Source organism: Schistocerca cancellata, chromosome 2 (assembly GCF_023864275.1).
Source record: "Schistocerca cancellata isolate TAMUIC-IGC-003103 chromosome 2, iqSchCanc2.1, whole genome shotgun sequence".
Classification (NCBI taxonomy): domain Eukaryota; kingdom Metazoa; phylum Arthropoda; class Insecta; order Orthoptera; family Acrididae; genus Schistocerca; species Schistocerca cancellata.
The window spans coordinates 989,002,582-989,022,642 of record NC_064627.1 but is presented as its reverse complement, the minus strand read 5'-3'; the positions used below and the strand labels follow the sequence as shown (position 1 = coordinate 989,022,642).

Below are 20,061 nucleotides of genomic sequence, written 5' to 3'. Positions count from 1 at the left end.
CATGATGCTGTAAACAGAACCTGGATTCATCCGAAAAAATGACGTTTTGCCATTCGTGCACTCAGGCTCGTCGTTGAGTACACCATCGCCGGCGCTCCTGTCTCTGATGCAGCGCCAAAGGTAACCGCAGCCATGGTCTCCGAACTGGTAGTCCATGCTGCTGCGAACGTCGTCGAACTGTTCGTGCAGATGGTTTTTGTCTTACAAACGTCCCCATCTGTTGATTAAGTGTTCGAGACGTGGCTGCACGAACCGTTACAGCCATGCGGATAAGATGGCTGTCATCTCGACTTCTAGTGATACGAGGCCGTTGCGATCCAGCACGGCGTTCCGTATTACCCTCCTGAACCCACCGATTCCATATTCCGCTAACAGTCATTGGATCTCGACCAACGCGAGCAGCAATGTCGCGATACGATAAACCGCAATCGCGAGACGCTGCAATCCGACCTTTATCAAAGTCGCATTTCTCCTTCTTAAACGATGCATCACAACAACGTTTCACCAGGCAACGCCGGTCAACTGCTGTTTGTGTATGAGAAATCGGATGGAAACTTTCCTCATGGCAGCACGTTGTAGGTGTCACCACCGGCGCCAACCTTGTGTGAATGCTCTAAAAAGCTAATCATTTGAATATCACAGCATCTTCTTCCTGTCGGTTAAATTTCGCGTCTGTAGCACGACATCTCCGTGGTGTAGGAATTTTAATGGCCAGTAGTGTACATGAATTGTCGGTTGTTCGAGGACTTCTGCGGTGAGTCTCTTCAACAAGTGACGAAACCAAAGTGAAACCGCACCCAGACGTCTTAGGTTTGGGCAGCCACCCCTCATTACACATGTCGGATGTCGTAGGCTGGGCAGACTGGTAAAACAGCACAGAAGGCGAACTGTGGCGGAACTAACATCAGACTTTTATGCTGGGCAGAATACAAGTGAGTCTGAAATACAGTGCACCGAACACTCCTAACAATGGGCCTCCACAGCAGATGACCCATGCATCTGCCAATGGTAACACCACGACATCAGCAACTACGAATGGACCACCAGCGACACTTGATGCTGGCGCATTGGCTGAATACGTTCTTCATCATGCAGATATGAGTGCGCGAAGCCGTCGTCTTCCAGGGAAACAGCTTCTTGGCACCTGTACTGCAGGGCGGAGACAAGCTGACGGTGGTCCCATTATGCTCTGGGGAACATTCACGTAGGCATCTATGGGTCCAGTGGACCTCGTGTGAGGTACCACGACTGCCAAGGAGTATCTTACATTGGTTGCAGAGCATGTACATCCCTTCATGACGATCATGCTGTCCTACGGCAGTGGCATTTTTCAAAAAGATAATGCTATTTGTCACAAGGTCAAGACTGTGATGGAGTGGTTCGGACACAGTGGCGAGTTCCATTTGATGTGATAGCCCTTCAAATCGCCAGATGTGAAGCCGCCCGTACACATCTGGGATGTGATTTACATGGTGTCAAGAGCACATGGAACCTTCCCCGGAATCTACTGGAATAAGGTGACCTGTGTGTGTGCAGATGTGGTGCCAACTCCCTGCAGCGATCTAGCGAGGCATCATTGCTTCCGTGCCACGAAGCGTTTCCCCTCTCATACGTGCCAAAGGTGGATATACTGGCTGTTAGGTATGTAGTCATAATGTTCTGGCTGATCAATGTGCAATGAATAAAATTCACAAAAACGAGTACACAGCTACATGTGGTCGCAGTGATCTTACTGAATGAAACATCGTTTCAGTGTACACTCGACGACATCGCAGCAATAATCGTGCAGCAGTGTCGATTTAGGTAGAGGAAACTGAAAAGGATGACAATACAATAGTGAAGGCTATAACAATGCCACAAAAGAATGACGGACCGTGCAGAATTACTTGTGCGCTAACATAGTTCTCAGTAGTAACAGCAAATTATCAATTGCCTCGTACACTGCCAGGCGCGAACGTCTTCTCCTATAGAAACGTGGCATCTCTGAGGGTCGTTCAGTGCTGCTGCACGTGCGACTTCTCGACGACTGGCTCCGTCTTTCCAGATACATTAATTATATAACACTTCCTTATCTAACCGCAACTTCCGCTGCTGGCGCCTTATCTACATCCGGTCTGGGATTTTTAGCAATATTATCAATTTTAAGAAACTATCAGAAACAAACTTTTGGAATGTCAGGGCAGAATGCCGCCCTATGCTAAGGAACGCTATATGCGGGAGCAGGAAACAGCCAATGAAAAAGACTGAGCTTAATTGGTTGTAAGCGTTAAATGTTAAAAGAAAGCGCCTTTCGGCTGGTGGAAATGGAGTCGGCTGACATCTGTCGTTAGTGTCCGAAAGGCAGAGCTGATGTTTCTCGATTGGTTGTATCAAACGGGTTGCGAGTGATTCTCATTGGTTAATACCAGTGTTAGGCGAATGCGAAACAAAAGAAAATTCGGTATATGCCGACCCGAGGATGGACGCGGAATTAGGCTTAATCTGCCAATTCTCCATGCTAGTAATATACGCGCCCCAAAGGAAGAGGCTGCGTTGGGGACGTGGAGTCATTAGCTACCTACAGGTGGCGTCTGATGAACGAGGCGCACTTGATGAAGTCTAAAGTTAGTGCTACTGGGGTAGTGAGAATTTTAATCCTGCTCCGCTAGTCAAATCGAGGCAGGCGTCCCATTTCTGGACAATTTCATACTGGTTCAGTACAGAACATTAGTCCGGGTTCGCTAAAATACGTTTCTGAGAAAATCTGAAGAGCAGGATGTGACGTAGTTTGGCTGTCGCGTCTCCTGGATGCCGGGTAGCGGCACTGCGCGAAGCAGCAGCAGGTCGAAATAGAAAGGAGTACCACTCCCCTTACAGAAAATGCACCTACCGAAATATTTGGAAAAAAAGTCAACAAATAATTTTAGGTAAATGAATTGTCGTTGAATTTTGAGAACCTGTAAAAGTAGGTTCCTGAAGTACAAATATAACGGATACTGAAAATACCGCTTCAGTTACAAGATTGAAAATAGTAGGAATACAGCAAAGTAATTGATAGATATTACATCGTACAGGTCTTTTTGGCAGTGAGGGCTTTGAGGTTTAGCTACCTTCTATTTTGCTTAGTAGCGAGATGTTTTCTAGTAGGAGCGGCACATGCGTATGTTCTTTTACCTCTTGACTATGCCCAGTTATTCCATGTCGGCATATGCGTTCCCACTAAATTTAAATTTGCATGTTTCACATGGAAAAGAAAAAAGTCATTGCCCTTTACTGTTTACGCATAAACTGTAAGTCGCCGGCCTCCAGTTAGGAGTTTTACTACAGTACTGTGTTTCTCTGGTTCCTTTACCACTCATAATGTACGCTTTTCATGTAACTTTTTTCTTTGCGTGTAAATCACTAATTCAAATTAGGAAGGAGGTAGTTGGTCCCGCGTTGTTCTTAGCGTCAACAGATGGCAGTAGTTCTGCCACTCAGGTTCACCAGTTTGCTTCCTCCGTGTACGTTGCTCCGTGCTCTGCACTCGCTGGTGATACACAGCGTCCTGTACTCTCCATCTTGGCGCTCTGGATCTCAGCACAAAATGTAAGTGTCCTCGTGTTCATTACGTACTCCTTTCCCCAGGCTGTTGTCCTTTGTGTTGTCTGGTATCGCTTTGGCCTTGATTTACGTTTTACCGCACCCAGCCCGACTGTTGTTTTCTAAAAATGTTGTATGGTACTTCTTCTTTTGTCGTCTCACGTGCACTACAGTTTGCAAAAATTATTATTAACTTTGGTCTTATGTTTATTTTCGGTATTAGATCTGATGATGGGCATGTAACAGCCCGAAATCGGTCGTGGTCCAAGCACTAGAAAATAAAAGAAAAAATAACTTATGACTGAAGCAGTATTTTCAGTTTCCACTATCATCCTCAGTTGCGCATGTTCCTCCGGCAGGACTGTTTGTGAAAATACAGTAAGGACAAATTGCTAAGTTTTGGGCACTGTTACTGGATAATGGCTATAATCAATGAAGCACCTTAGCTGAGCTCTACGAATGTTTACTAGCTTCCTTTCTAATTACCAATACTTCTCTATTATAAGAAAAATGGTGGAAAAGTATGTACACAGCGAGGTTAGAAACACCCTGAAAAGCTTGCTCAAATGTTCAAATGTGTGCGAAATCTTATGGGACTTCACTGCTAAGGTCATCAGTCCCTAAGCTTACACAGTATTTGACCTAAATTATCCTAAGGACAAACACACACATCCATTCCCGAGGGAGGACTCGAACCTCCGCCGGGACCAGCCGTGCAGTCTGACTGCAGCGCCCCTGACCGCTCGGCTAATGCCGCGCAGCGAAAAGCTTGTAACGGTGTCGCAGGGGAGATTGCGCTGAGAAATAATTAAGAAAAAATTCTGTACGTTGTATAGTTTCTGAGCTCTGTAGCACTTAAATTACGCAATCATGTCGTTAAATGCGCAAATTCCGGGAGCCCGACAGAAGAGGTGTCGCCAAACATGTTCTTCGTTTGGTTTCCTCCAACCGGTCAGTCGTAGCTTTTGTTCACCTACCTTAAATCATCACTTCCGAAAAGGTCACAATTTCATTGGTAATGAATATTTCAACAACATGGCCAACTAATGTCTGTGCATTACCGCATTTTAGAACTTGCAAATGCTTGAATTTGCTCTCATGGCTACTTGATTGGCTAATTTCAATGCAAAATAACTCTGAAACGGCGCTACATTTCAATTTTTTTTAAGTATATTCTCAGCACAACCTTCCATGCAATACCCTTGCCGGCCGGTGTGGCCTTGCGGTTCTAGGCGCTTCAGTCGGGAACCGCGTGACCGCTACGGTCGCAGGTTCGAATCCTGCCTCGGGCATGGATGTGTGTGATGTCCTTAGGTTAGTTAGGTTTAAGTAGTTCTAAGTTCTAGGGGACTGACGACCACAGATGTTAAGTCCCATAGTGCTCAGAGCCATTTGAACCATTTGAGCAATACCCTTACAAGCTTTTGAGACTGTTTCTGATCACCCTGTGTTGCATTGCAACCTCAAACAACCTCTGCAAAGACTTCAACGGGGCCACATTAGTACGGAAAAGGAGTCTCACATAAGGTCAGATATGGATTCAGTTACCTGACAGACCATGTTAAATATACGTAGGTAAAATAGTGTTGTTTAAGACCGACTTAACAGAGATTTTTCTTGGGCTGATATACTATGAATACGATAAGCACTTCCCTTAGCGTTTATTGTATGGGTCCCACACGCATGAGTACTATTCTACGATCGATCGCATGAGTATTTTGAAAGCTTGTGTAAGAGGTCCATGACTAAGGAATTTATTGCTAGTACACTCGAGCAGATGTAACTTGGAGGAATTGCTCACGCGCTGCCTGCGATATGTAAGCTATAAGAGAATCTCAGGCCAGAGAGCAGTGGCGGCAGCAGTAGTAGGAGTAGCAGCTGGCAGTCGGCAGGTTGGGCCGGTCGCGGAGAGCGATGGCGGTGCCTGATCGATGCAGTATAAGGTACAAGCTGCCACGCGCATATGTACATAATTTGTAACAACTGATTTTGTACTATTGTTATATCAAGTCCCATGTAAATGTTTTTAAAAAATCTTTTAATAATAATGTTTCTTATAAAGATAACTTTTGACAATCATTCATCTGAATTTAAAGATTTTACTAATTTTTCTTATTCATGGTCATCCCTACTATCATAAAGAAAAATCATTTGCTTCATTTTATACATAACAAATGCAGTGGCCAGCATTGCACTGGTCTGTGCCAGAAAAATTTCGTATAGCAGTAGATATATACGCGTTATCCGGTGACTTCATCGAGGTAAGAATTTTCAATGTATTCAGAATGATTTTTCAGGGCCATGACGCAGCATTGCTGACGTCCAGATTAACGAGTTTAGGTCCACAGTCAGTTATATATTGAATGGTTATATATGAGTCACAATTTTATTGAGAGGTTAGTCACATTTTACTATTCCGAGGTTACGGAAGTAAACTGATGGAGGTTACACTAAATGTGAATGTTATAATTATTTAAACTGTTGGGAGGTTACACTTGATATTTTAAACATTTTATTGGCTGTGATCCATCAACCGTACGCTATTTAATTACAGAACGTATATACAGCCACTTCGGTTGCGTGACCGAAGTGGCTGTATGTATGTTCTGTAATTATTTTGTAAGCGCTGCGATGTGTAGACTGATTGAATTTTTTAGGATTCTACCGGGAAAAAAAACGAGGTGTTCCACCTGTTTTACCTGTGACTGCGTCTATGTGATCGTTCCATTTAACTTCCCTACAAACTGTTACACCCTGGTATTTGTACGAGCTACCGGATTCCAGCTGAGACTCCGTGTTTTAGTCATACGTTACTATGTTTTTTTGTTTTCGTAAAGTACACAATTTTACACTTCTGAGTATTTAGAACAAGTTGTCATTCTTTGTATCACTTTCAAATCTTATCAAAATTCGACAACATTACTGCAGATTTTTCATTCAGTACTTCATTAAAAATAAATTATTCAGCTATGAAAAGTTTGAGGTTAGTATTAGTACTGTCTGTAAGGTCATTAATATTCAAGATGAACAGCAAGGTTTCCAATACTCTTTTCTGGGGCACAACTGAAGCTACAGCTGTCGATGACTGTCCATCCAAGATAAAATGGTGCGTCGTCCCTACCAAAAGATCCTCAATCCAGACACAAATTCGCTTGACATCCCACGCAGTGGTACATCCGGTAATAAGCGTAGCTGTCGTGAGGTGTAGCTTCTCAGGATATCACATGAGATACGTGCGGGTTGGCTTTGAAATTACCGATGTTTCCAGAATTCGTCGTGGTTCGCATGGAGGTCACTCTGAGATACTTCATTACGTTTGAGCTCCGAATATGTTCTAAGATCCTACAACAAATGGATTTCACCGTAGTTTTGTGGGTCACTTCTCCCTCACTCCAAACAGTGATCATAGTTTTTTGTTAGATAAATCTATGGTTAAAAGAAGGGCTATTTCTGTCACACATGATTCAATCGAGCCTCGGAGCTTTCTTCGATTTTAGCGACTTAAGTTGTTTTAGAACGACAATGGCAATACTACCGGTGTCACTCTTCTTTACCGTGTTGCACTGATTAAATTGTGGGAATACTTCCTTGTGTCAATTTGTAAAGGAACATTTGGAAACTGAGTTGAGCGTTTCCGCTTTTGGTTTGCAACTCTCAATTTCAGTTCATCTCTTGTCCATAAGTGTCTGGACAATAACAAAGGTATCACAGACAGCCATATGACCACAATTTCTTTGAGTTTTTTAATTTTTCTATAATACTCTGTGACGGCAGGCTTAAAGGCTTCACGCCTTACTCTCTTACAGACAAACGCCTTTCATTCAGAATTTCTCTAGGCCATATTACACACCTATTATCCTGTAGTGTCCACCCCGGTAGCTGAGTGGTCAGCTTGACAGACTGTCAATCCTAAGGGCCCGGGTTCGATTCCCAGATGGGTCGGAGATTTTCCCCGCTCAGGGACTGGGTGTTGTGTTGTCCTAATAATCATCATTTCATCCCCATCGACGCGCAGGTCGCCGAAGTGGCGTCAAATCGAAAGACCTGCAGCAGGCGAACGGTCTACCGGACGGGAGGCCCTAGTCACACGACGTTTCCATTTTCTATACCCTGTAGTCTTTGTATCCTTTTCTTTGGAGTGATTGTGTACGGGAGGGAGATTGCTTCTTATCGCGAACTGCTCTATTTAGTACGTATCTATTAACTGCATGGTCAAGAACTCTTTTAGACTCGATCCGTAGTTCTTCTACATGCTTCTGTCCAGAGTGAAATGTTTCAGATTCTTCACTGAGATACGACACTACTGTCTTTCCATCTACTTTGTTGAACACGCGAATCTCTCCACCTATTTTAGTTGCCCTTTGTACTTAGGTAATCATGGTTGCAATAATTGCCTCATTGTCACTGATACAAGTTTCAATGTGGATGTCCTAGAAGAGGTCAGGTCTACTTAGTAACATGACATCCACTGCATTTCTATTATGAGTGGGCTTAAGAATTCTTTGTTCTACATAATTCTCACAGAAAGCATTTAGTAGTGTTTTGCATGACTTCTCGCCACGTCCACCATTGTCGCATCACTGAACGTGGAAGTCGGATGTTTGCCCGCTCTTAAAGCGCGATGGATGTGTGGCAGATCTGATGGCTGTACTCAATGATGATGGATATGCAAGTATTTCGGAACACACTGTTCAGTGCATATTGATGGACATGAGGCTACGCAGCAGACGATCTGCATGTTACCTCATGTTCACCCAGTAACCCAACGACATCGTCTATTATGATTCCTGATGGGTACGACGCCTTCGAGACTGGCTCTTGGATTTATGGAAACGTGCCACCAGGTCGCACGAATCATGGTTATTGTTACATCTGGTGGGTGGTCGTGTCTGGATGTGCCATCATCCTGGTGAACGGCTGATGGAAACATGAAGCACAGCAGAGGCGCATGGGGGGATGCGGGAGGGCTGTTACGAATCATATGGAGGTCTTTCACATGGGATTCCTTGGAACCTGTGGTAGTGGCTGTAGGCACCATAACAGCTGTGGACTACGTGAATGTTACCGCAGCCTCACGCATCTCTGTGTTTGATGTCTTCCCTGACAGCGATGTCATTTCCAGCAGGATAACTGCCCATTTCATGTGGTCCGTATAGTAGAGTAGTTAGTGTAACGTGATAGTGAGCTCAGATCCACGTCTTACCTGCCAAGTGCCCAAGATATAGATACAAATGAGAAGATGTCGGTTGACAGTTCCGTGCCCAGACCACAGGTCTGTAATGTAGGAGAGTTGGTTGACCTTTGCATAGAAATTTGGTGCCACGTATCTCCGAAAACCGACCAACGACAGGTTGAATCCATTTCAAGCATAGTCGCTGCTTTATTGCATTTCGAAGGTGGACCATAAATTCGTGCTAGTTAGGCGCTCTGTGAGCTTCGTAGTCACCATCATCAACGTCACTGTCGATTTTCTTTTGGATGATACTATCCGTTCATTTACTAAAGGTCCGCTATGGAAGTATGATTTACCACCTGATGAAAAAGTTTATGATAAACTGATTCTAACTATTTGCGTTGCTGTCCGCAACTGAAATTCAGTTTCCTTTGTAAGTCCATGCATACATCTGTTACCAGTTTGAAAAAAGATCAATGAAAACCTACAGGAATGCTCAACATAATGGCAAAACGTTGTTGTTACGAGTCTCATAACATTTTGTAAAAGTAGGTTTCTTACTATATCATAGCAAATAAATAAAATCAATCGAAACGAAACTACTCAAGCGAGAGTTCAGAGATTCCTGACGAATGCAGTTCGTGAACAGATGTCTAGATTGCTGGTGGGATGGTGAATCCATAGCGCTACGCAGTTGACATTTAACGTGTAATGTATCTGTTATCTTTAAACTTTAACTCAACCGTTTAACAGATTTATGGTCAATTTTCAGACAAATCCATGTGAGAGCGTAATCTGGCTGGAAAACGTTTTAACGATTAATCGTAGCAAGCACAGTATAAAATTTGCTCGTGTGCTTCAAAAGGAAATAGATTAGTTAAAAGCACCAAAGGAGATTTGAAAAGGTGATAGACTCTTATAGTAAAGACGTTTGTCCTATAGACAACACTAGTGAAATGTCTAAGCAATCTATTCAATTTGAAGCGCCGCTGTAATCTGAAATACACTCTAAAAAGTATGAACTTCTGATTTTCAGTGATTCTTCGACAAACTTATAAGGAGAACTAATCTGAGACGAGAGCTGCCGGTGGTATTGCATTTATCATCAAACTGCGCCGCAAATACTTTTGCAGAGCTGAAATATTACGTAAAATATGACAATAATAACTATGTTGTGCTATGACATGAATGCATTACTTTCTTGAAAATAGTCGTGAAATAGCGAAAGGAAACTTTATATGCTCAGTGCAGGATATGAGTATGCACAGACACGTGGCTCCAAGTGGAAACAAAGGAACGTGAAACGTATTAAGCAGATGGATACTCATTATTTTTGCAGACACGTGTATAGGCGACTGTAAACATTCTCAGCCATCAAATAAATGAGCACGAAAGACCGTGTTTTTACAATTGAGCAGTGGCGCCATTAAGTTAGTAAACTGTTCAGTGGCGCCACTAATTCAAGGGCAGTATAGACTATCAATCTTGTGGACCCATTGCCAATATCTATGAGGTTGGTATCTGTGGGCTGTGTCCTTAGATCTTTGCTTGCCGATATATATACGGGTTCGCTGGCTCGAGAGGGAATGACACCGCCTTCCTTGCCCTTGCCCCCACCCTACAGCGCTCCCAACACTTTCTCCAATCCCATCTTGACCGGTTCACCGCTTGGTGCAACCAGTGGTTGCTCAAGGTCAATCCCTCCAAAACCCAGGCTATCATTGTAGGCAAAACCACCCCTTCCTTCCGCCTCCTTGATTTCTAGATCACCATCTATGGCCGTCCCATCGCCCTCACTCCCACCCTTAAGTACCTTGGCGTCACCCTCGACCGTCGCCTCTCCTGGACTCCCCACCTCCGGACAATCCAAGCCAAGGCACGCTCCCGCCTCAGTCTCCTCAAGCTCCTCTCCGGCCGTACGTGGGGTCTGGACCCCTCCACCATTCTCCACACCTATAAATCCCTCATCCGCCCTATCCTTTGTTATGCCCATCCGGCTTGGATCTCCGGCCCCCCCCCCCCCTACTTTTTACAAATCCCTCCAAATGCTTGAACGCCATGCTCTCCGCCTCGCCTGTCGCATCCGTCACCCCTCCCCCTCGCGGATCCTGTACGATCTCATCCCCTTCCCCCACCTCCTCCTTTTCCTTGAAAGGATACGGATTCTGTACACCCCCCGTAAACTCGATCCTCCTCACCCGCTCGTCTCCCCGATCCTCTCCCACCAGCGCCCGCTGCCGCGACTGTATTCCCACGTCCCACCCCGTCTCCATCTCTCCACCCTCCTTACCCTCTCCCAAGGTGGCTTCCGCCAGCTCCCCCTCCCTGATGATGTCCTCCTCCCCTCCATCTACCCCTCCTATCAACTTTGATCCTCCCCCCCTTCCTGTGTCCTTTCCTTTAGGCACCCTCCCTCCCTCCCTCCCTTCCCTTCCCTTCTCTTTCCTTTCCCCCCTTCCTCCTCCCCTCTTCCCCCGGGCTTCCCCTCCCCCTTCCTCCCTCCCCCGCTCTTCTCTGCCCATGGCATCTCTGCTCTCCCCTCTCCCATTCCCCTCCTCCTCCTCCTCCTCCTCCTCCCTACTTGGCAGGTCCCCTCAGTGAACATTCGCGCGCCGGAGATCGTCGCCGTCAGTGTTTCGTGTGTGTACCTTCGTTTGTGTGTAGTGTTGTTCGCCGTCACGCCACCACCGTTCACATGCCGTCGCCATCACCCATGTTCTGTGCACCGTGTCGCCTAGTCTTAGTGCTGTTTCTCGTCCAGCGTGAACGGCTCCATGTTTTTTCGATTTTTAGTGTCTACATTTTTTGCCCACCGTTTTGCTGTCTTCTCTGTACCACCTTTATGTACTACTTGTTGTCAAACTCGAGGCTGAAGAGCGGCGTATTGTGCTGCTGCCAGCCCGCCTTTGTATAAGGTGTTTAAAATCACAATAAAGGAAAAAAAAAACAAAAAAAAAAAACAACTCGAGAGGGGGAGGTACGAAGTTTGGCGATTGGCGGTAGCGTCCCGACAAGAGATGGTCGCGAGGTTCGAGCGGCCGAAGCCACGAATTACGGAAGGAGGGCCTGCGCAGAGCGAAGATACCGGTGTACTTAACCGGTGTCAGCGTCGAATGCAAACAGCAGGCCGACATCCCGTCGGCTGGTTGGCAACATTCGCGTCGGACGACCGCTCGTGGCCTGGCTGCCCTCTTCTACCTGGCCTTCATCGGCACCACTCAGTAACCGCAGCGACGCACCGTGGGTCCACGGAACTGCTTGCTGATAAAGGGGAGTAACATTCTGTAATCGAAAAAATGGTTCAAATGGCTCTGAGCACTATGGGATTCAACTACTGTGGTCAGCAGTCCCCTAGAACTTAGAACTACTTAAACCTAACTAACCTAAGGACATCACACACACCCATGCCCGAGGCAGGATTCGAACCTGCGACCGTAGCAGTAGCGCGGCTCCGGACTGGAGCGCCTAGAACCGCGGCCACCGCGGCCGGCTAACATTCTGTAATCCTCGGTGTGATTTGTGTCAAGGTCTACCTGTCCCCCTAATTATTTTCTGGTTTGTACGCGACCCTCAGAGTTTTACTCGGCCGGCTCTTTTGACGTAAATATAGGGCGTAGCATCGTACTACGACACTGGTCGTCGTTTAAAAATTTGTCCCGCTACTATATTGCCCTTCCTTATTGTTTTCTGGTTTGTACCCGACCCTCAGAGTTTTAACTGGCGGGCACTTCGGTCGTAAATATAGGCCGAAGTATTGTACTAAGGCACTAGTTGTCGTTTGAAAATTTGTTCCGCTATTATATGCCCTTTCCTTTCTGGTTTATGCCCGATCATTCACGTTCTGACGAATCAACTCCTGGTCTTAAATACAGCCGGAAAATTTGTACTAAGGCACAGGTTGCCGTTAAATAAAATAGGGGTGTTGTGGTTAGATTTAGATATTAACCGTTTCAATTTTTTGAGTGTAATTGCATTAGTTATAATCTGAACAACCTGTTGTACTAGGCTGTGAGTTGCTGTCTTTGAAAGACCTGGTCATTATTGTGTATTTTTAATTGGATCTTTTGGCTCCGCCGGGGGGAGTTCTCTTGTAAAAAGTGTTCACAAGTAGTGTTTTGAGACGTTCGTTCAGAGCGATCTTAATAACTGACAATGACTTTAACTTGGAAAATATTAACAGCCAACTGTCATCAGGGCTTTAGTCAAAATAAGATTGTTAAAAGGGACGGGTTGGGATCCAGTCGCACCTTGGTTGCCGATTGAAATCAAGAGGTTGCTTGCTTTGAAGTAAGCCTTATCATTGTCATACTGTTTCCTAATCTGTTTAAACTTTGAGCATAGCTTAACCCCGAACCTCTCGATATACACCTTTCAAATTAAAAGCTACGTCATCTGTTTTAAGTAATTGAATCACTCTTGTTATCAGTGGTGCTTATATAGTTTTCTTGTGTTGCAGAAGCGCATAAGAGAAACTGTGTCCAGCGCAGTAGTACACAGCTCTGTTTCACCCAATAAAGCGCGGACTTCAGGTCCAGTCGTCTTGTAATTATTGTTATATTGTTTGCTGTTTTGATTTCTCTTGCAAAAGCTTATTGATTTCAAAAATTTGTTCATTAAAAAAAGAAAAATCAATATTTATTGTTATATACTGTTAAATGAACAGGTTGTGTGGAAAGAGAGTTATATTCGTGGGTCTTCCCACGTTTTCCTTAATTCCAGTGAGTTCCATGTCTCAACAATATTCTAAAAAATAGCGTTACCAAAGCAATTTGTTCATGTATTGTCGAATGAGGGAAGAATTTAATACCATAAATGCTCACGAATGTATAAACTACGAGTGGATATCACTGTCTACGTCTACGTGGGTAAGCGATTCTGCACTGATCATAAAGAAAAACTATATTCTTACTAGAACGCCGCTGAAGACGTGTCAATGCATTGCTTAAACCTCCGGCATGTGCGATCTGAACAAGGATGAAGCAACATGATGAAACTACGGGCAGCACCCGAGTCCAAACAGTACGTCATTCAACCCCAGAGTTCCTTCCAGCTCACGTCTTGTTACGAGCCAAACGAACATTTCCAGCAATCTTCCTGATAGGCTCACGCTAAATGCCTGACTCGCACAAGATACAGGGTGTTTCAAAAATGACCGGTATATTTGAAACGGCAATAAAAACTAAACGAGCAGCGATAGAAATACACCGTTCGTTGCAATATGCTTGGGACAACAGTACATTTTCAGGCAGACAAACTTTCGAAATTACAGTAGTTACAATTTTCAACAACAGATGGCGCTGTGGTCTGGGAAACTCTATAGTACGATATTTTCCACATATCCACCAAGCATAGCAATAATATGGCGTAGTCTCTGAATGAAATTACCCGAAACCTTTGACAACGTGTCTGGCGGAATGGCTTCACATGCAGATGAGATGTACTGCTTCAGCTGTTCAATTGTTTCTGGATTCTGGCGGTACACCTGGTCTTTCAAGTGTCCCCACAGAAAGAAGTCACAGGGGTTCATGTCTGGCGAATAGGGAGGCCAATCCACGCCGCCTCCTGTATGTTTCGGATAGCCCAAAGCAATCACACGATCATCGAAATATTCATTCAGGAAATTAAAGACGTCGGCCGTGCGATGTGGCCGGGCACCATCTTGCATAAACCACGAGGTGTTCGCAGTGTCGTCTAAGGCAGTTTGTACCGCCACAAATTCCCGAAGAATGTCCAGATAGCGTGATGCAGTAATCGTTTCGGATCTGAAAAATTGGCCAATGATTCCTTTGGAAGAAATGGCGGCCCAGACCAGTACTTTTTGAGGATGCAGGGACGATGGGACTGCAACATGGGGCTTTTCGGTTCTCCATATGTGCCAGTTCTGTTTATTGACGAAGCCGTCCAGGTAAAAATAAGCTTCGTCAGTAAACCAAATGCTGCCCACATGCATATCGCCGTCATCAATCCTGTGCACTATACCGTTAGCGAATGTCTCTCGTACAGCAATGGTAGCGGCGCTGAGGGGTTGCCGCGTTTGAATTTTGTATGGATAGAGGTGTAAACTCTGGCGCATGAGACGATACGTGGACGTTGGCGTCATTTGGTCCGCAGCTGCAACACGGCGAACGGAAACCCGAGGCCGCTGTTGGACCACCTGCTGCACTAGCTGCGCGTTGCCCTCTGTGGTTGCCGTACGCGGTCGCCCTACCTTTCCAGCACGTTCATCCGTCACGTTCCCAGTCCGTTGAAATTTTTCAAACAGATCCTTTATTGTATCGCTTTTCAGTCCTTTGGTTACATTAAACCTCCGTTGAAAACTTCGTCTTGTTGCAACAACACTGTGTTCTAGGCGGTGGAATTCCAACACCAGAAAAATCCTCTGTTCTAAGGAATAAACCATGTTGTCTACAGCACACTTGCACGTTGTGAACAGCACACGCTTACAGCAGAAAGACGACGTACAGAATGGCGCACCCACAGACTGCGTTGTCTTCTATATTTTTCACATCACTTGCAGCGCCATCTGTTGTTGAAAATTGTAACTACTGTAATTTCGAAAGTTTGTCCGCCTGACAATGTACTGTTGTCCCAAGCATATTGCAACAAATGGTGTATTTCTATCGCTGCTCGTTTAGTTTTTATTGCCGTTTCAAATATACCGGTCATTTTTGAAACACCCTGTATGACCCGCGTGCATCGTGCACGGATGCGAGAGGCTTCGAGAGAATGGCAGCTCGTCTCTAACTGGGTGCCTCTTTGGAAAAACAGCAGACTGACAGGCTGAGAACTTATGAAACGAGTTGATGCGGAAAGCAGACATGTTTCAAATGCACATATTCCCAGCAAGATATTACCGACAGGGATCGTTTCACTTGCGAACAGTTCAATTACACCGGCAGAGCCATTTTCACTGACGAACACGTGTGCAGCGACGCTGATGGAGCAGCTGTCCGCTGCAATAACCAGTATTTGCGAACGTGAGGCACTGGTTGTTCAGTACGGTGTTGTCAAGTTAATTACGTGCGCTGGCTGGCCAACTGCTCCACAGCAATTGGCACGCACCAAACACATAAAGCCGCACTCACCACGCCTAACGAGTGTTATGCTGCCCTCCGCAGTATATAACTCTTTTACTGCCATTGTACTGGTTGTTACTAAAAGAAATTCTTGTAATATGAAATGTAATGCTGACTTCATTAATAAGTAGGGTTGATAAAGACGAAAGATTAGTGATTTTCTCCATACGTTATTACTAAATAGCACCCGCCGCTTCTCTCGCGTAGACTGGAAGGTCTGCACAGATTTTTTTTCTTTTTCATTAATCGAATTTTTATGTTGTTCACAAATTGTAGCATCTTGTAAACTTTTCACGCTAATTAAGGCCATAGAACCACGGTCTTTTCCGAATGTACTTCTGACCAAAAACCTATTCTGGCTGAGTGTTAATCATGCCTCTTCGTTCTTGTGGTGGTATTTCCATAGAAATGTTCATCCCGTAACACATACTTCTTTATATCTAGCCGAGAAGTGATATACTACTATTCATAGATTTATATATTTAATTTCGTAGATTTAAAAAACCAAACATTTTCTTAGAAATTTTCATGCCGTATTTCTCCACATATGGGTTGATTTCCCTAAAACAATGAAACATGCGCTTTTTTATTTGTAACCGAGAAGCCAAAAACAAATTTTCTTAGATTTAGCTGTAAAATACTTTCACAATTACATATTTTAGTAGAATTTTTCTTACACTGTTTGACTCCATTAAGGGTTCAATTTCCAAAAACACTGAAACAATTATTTTCCTTTTTTTCCAACTGAGAAGTCAAATGCAAATTTCCAGCCGGCCGCGGTGGTCTAGCGGTTCTAGGCGCTCAGTCCGGAACCGCGCGACTGCTACGGTCGCAGGTTCGAATCCTGCCTCGGGCATGGATGTGTGTGATGTCCTTAGGTTAGTTAGGTTTAAGTAGTTCTAAGTTCTAGGGGACTGATGACCACAGATGTTTAGTCCCATAGTGCTCAGAGCCAGCAAATTTCCAAACACGTAGCTTTAAGAATGCTTTAGTAGCAATTTAATAACTCTTGATCTTCAAACACCTTTCACACACTATTTTACCCCCTTAGTTGTTCAGTTTCCAACAATTCTGAAACATGTGTTTCTTTGTTTTAAAAAATACCAATTTTCGTAATTATAGGTTAAGAATTGCCTTAATAGGAACATATTTTCATAATAACTTTCATCCCATACGTCACTACCTTAGGGATGGAATTTCGAGCAATCTCTTACTTAACTACGCCTACAGTATAGGGTACGTACCTTCCCCAAGTTTTTAATTTGTATCTTTAGTGGTTTGGGTTGGGCAATGATGGGTCAGTGAATAAGTGAATCCCTATTTCATACCCTTAGTGGTTGAATTTCCAAAAACATGGAGACAGGTATTTTTGTGTATGTAACTGAAAAGTCAAATGCCAATCTTTATAGATGTAACTTCAAAAATACTTTATTTGTTCTTTAATAATGAATTATTTTCAAAAAATACGTTTCAACCAGTATTTCGCCCTCATAAATGCTAACTTTCAGAAAATGCTAAAATCCGTATTTATTTCTGACCGAGAAACCAGATACCACTTTTTCCCGGCCTAGTTTCAAAACTGCCTTAATAGTGATTTATTTGTGAAGCAGCCTTCAGTATCCTTTTTCAACCCTTTAAGGGTGGACGATGCTGCATCATTCGGTCATGACATTAACTTTTATGTATGTATATACTGATTTGTACCATGTCTAAATATAGATCTACGTCTGTATTTTGCAATCATTGTGAACAGCATGGCAGAGAGTACTTCTTATTGCAGCACATATTTTTCTTTTTATTCCAATTGCGTGTGGAGCTCGGGAAGAGTCACAGCTTATATCCCTCTGTGCGTCCTGGACTTACAATCTTGTTTTCGCCTTCCCCGATATGAAGGGATTTGTAGTTTAGCACGGGATTCCAAATTTGGTTCTGTTTCTTGAAACTTTGTAAGTAGGCTTTCGAGGGATGGCTGGAATCCATCTTGGAAAGCCTGCTCCGCCAGTGCAGGGTTTTTAGAAAGAAAAGTCCAAGAAAACACCAAGAAAGCAGAAAGGTGGAAAGAGATTATAGAGGGTCTATACAAGGGGGATGTACTTGACGGCAATATTACGGAAATGGAAGAGGACGTAGATGAAAATCAAACGGAAAATATGATACTCCGTGAAGAATTTGAGAGCACTAAAAGACCTAAGTCGAAACAAGGTCCCGGGAAGAGACAACATTCCGTTTAAACTACTGATCTGATAGCCTTGGGAGAGCCAGCCTTGACAAAACTCTTCCTTCTTTTGCTCAGGATGTTTGAGACAGGCGAAACTCCCTCAGACTTTAAAAAGACAATAATACCAATTCCAAAAAATCAGGTACTTACAGGTGTGAAAATTACCAAAGTAAGTGTTTTATAAGTCACGGCTGCAAAATACTGTCACGAATTCTTTAGAGACAAATTGAAAAACTGGTAGAAGTCGACGTCGGGGAAGATCATTTTGGGTTCCGTAGAAATGTAGGAACACACGAGGCAATAGTGACCGTACGACATATCTTAGGCGGTAGAAGAGAATGACCACTTCAGTTTTGGTGAAAAAGTTTTATCTACTTCCAGAACATGCGAAACCAAACAGAAACTTAGAAGACGTCTGGAAAATTGTGGGCTTTGAGACGTTCTTCGTGGAAAGTGGCTCTGCGAGTAAAGTCAAAATATGAGGATTGAGGTGAAGCAAGGTACCAGAAGGCGACATAATGGCTTTTGCTATTGGTTGAGAGAACGCTCGAAAGCTCATAAAGGTTTAGATACTTTTTAAACTTGCTTGAGTTTACTGCAAAAGTTGTCTCCATTTACTTGAGTTCTCATCGAGTAACAAACCCATTGTCTATCAGAGCTCGGAATTCGACTTATGGTGCATATCATTACATTTACATTGTCATCTAATTCTCTGTGATCTCGCAGTGGCACTTAATGGTACTACTGCCACGTTAAGGACTATATGAACCTCAAAGCATTATTTTAAAATCGATCAGTTCATGATTTCGTATCTACTCATGATGCAGCTTGCAGATGAGTGACTGCATTGGTAGTACAGAGATCACTAACATCCGTAGAGCCTAAAAATTATTCCTGAATTTTGTGTTAAGCCAGCTAACAACTGATTATACTAGAAACCCAAAAGGTATACACAAACCAAAACGAGAAATTAAATCAGGTGCCGCGTGCCGTACCCAGACGGTCTTGGGCGTCTTGCCACGGTTCGCGTGGCTCCCCCCGCCCCTCCGGAGGTTTGAGTCCTCCCTTGGGCATGGGTGTGTGCGTTTGTTGTCCTTAGCGTAAGTTAGTTTAAGTTAGATTAAGTAGTGTGTAAGTCTAGGGACCGATGACCTCAGCGGTTTGGTCCCAGTGAACTTACCACAAATTTCCAATTTAAATCAGTCACGAAGTAGTTTACTGTTAGAGAGCGCACGTTCGAAAAAAAGAGACCGGAATATTGTAACTTCATTCCACATACATCTCATGACGTGAAACTGAAGGTCATTAGGACGCTTACCGAAAGTTGTTCTTCGCACATTGGGCTCGCAAATGGAAAGGAGGCGGGAGGAGTACCCTCCGACTCACCATGCTTTGATCGTGCCATGTATACCGATAGTTGTAAAAACAGCTGCACCCGTTAGGCTCCGACCAATCCAGTGCAAACGGTATAGGTATGTCGCCCACCATGAGCTAAGCCAGTGATTACTTTTGTACAGTCGGCCGCACACTCTGGAGCCTGAACGAGACCGTAACGTTGAGCCCATCCTTTAATGTAAAGGATGCATGAAATGTATTCGCAGTTGCGAATATGGACAACCAGTACCTGTGTAATGGAATAATCACCATAAAAAATTGTATCTGAACGGGTCTCGTACCCGCATTTCCCGCTTATAGCGAGCGGTGCCTTATCATTAGGTCTCACGGCCAGTTCCAAACTTCCATATGTCTTCAAACATGTGGCTAGAACCTGCACTGTTACATTCATTATGAATATCCCCGAACTGGGGAGACATTTCTATTGAACAAAGAAACCGCTTTCGACAAAAGTTGGGTATCCGAGTAATGAGGGAATTAGTATATTTCATCAAAATATACAAGGTATTAGAGATAAAGTTAGTGAACTGCTTATAGATGTTGACGCTGAAATTATTGGTATACCTGAACACTTCTTAAATAAGGAGATAATTCAGAGGCTTCCTTTACCAGGATACAGATTGGCTGGCAGCTTTTCT

General features: G+C 44.0%; 1 protein-coding gene across 1 annotated transcript in view; it reads right to left on the bottom strand.

Annotated features, from left to right (window-relative positions):
* Positions 1-20,061, bottom strand: part of LOC126160344 (uncharacterized) — a 473,954-nt gene that overhangs the window by 1,103 nt on the left and 452,790 nt on the right. The window lies entirely within an intron of this gene.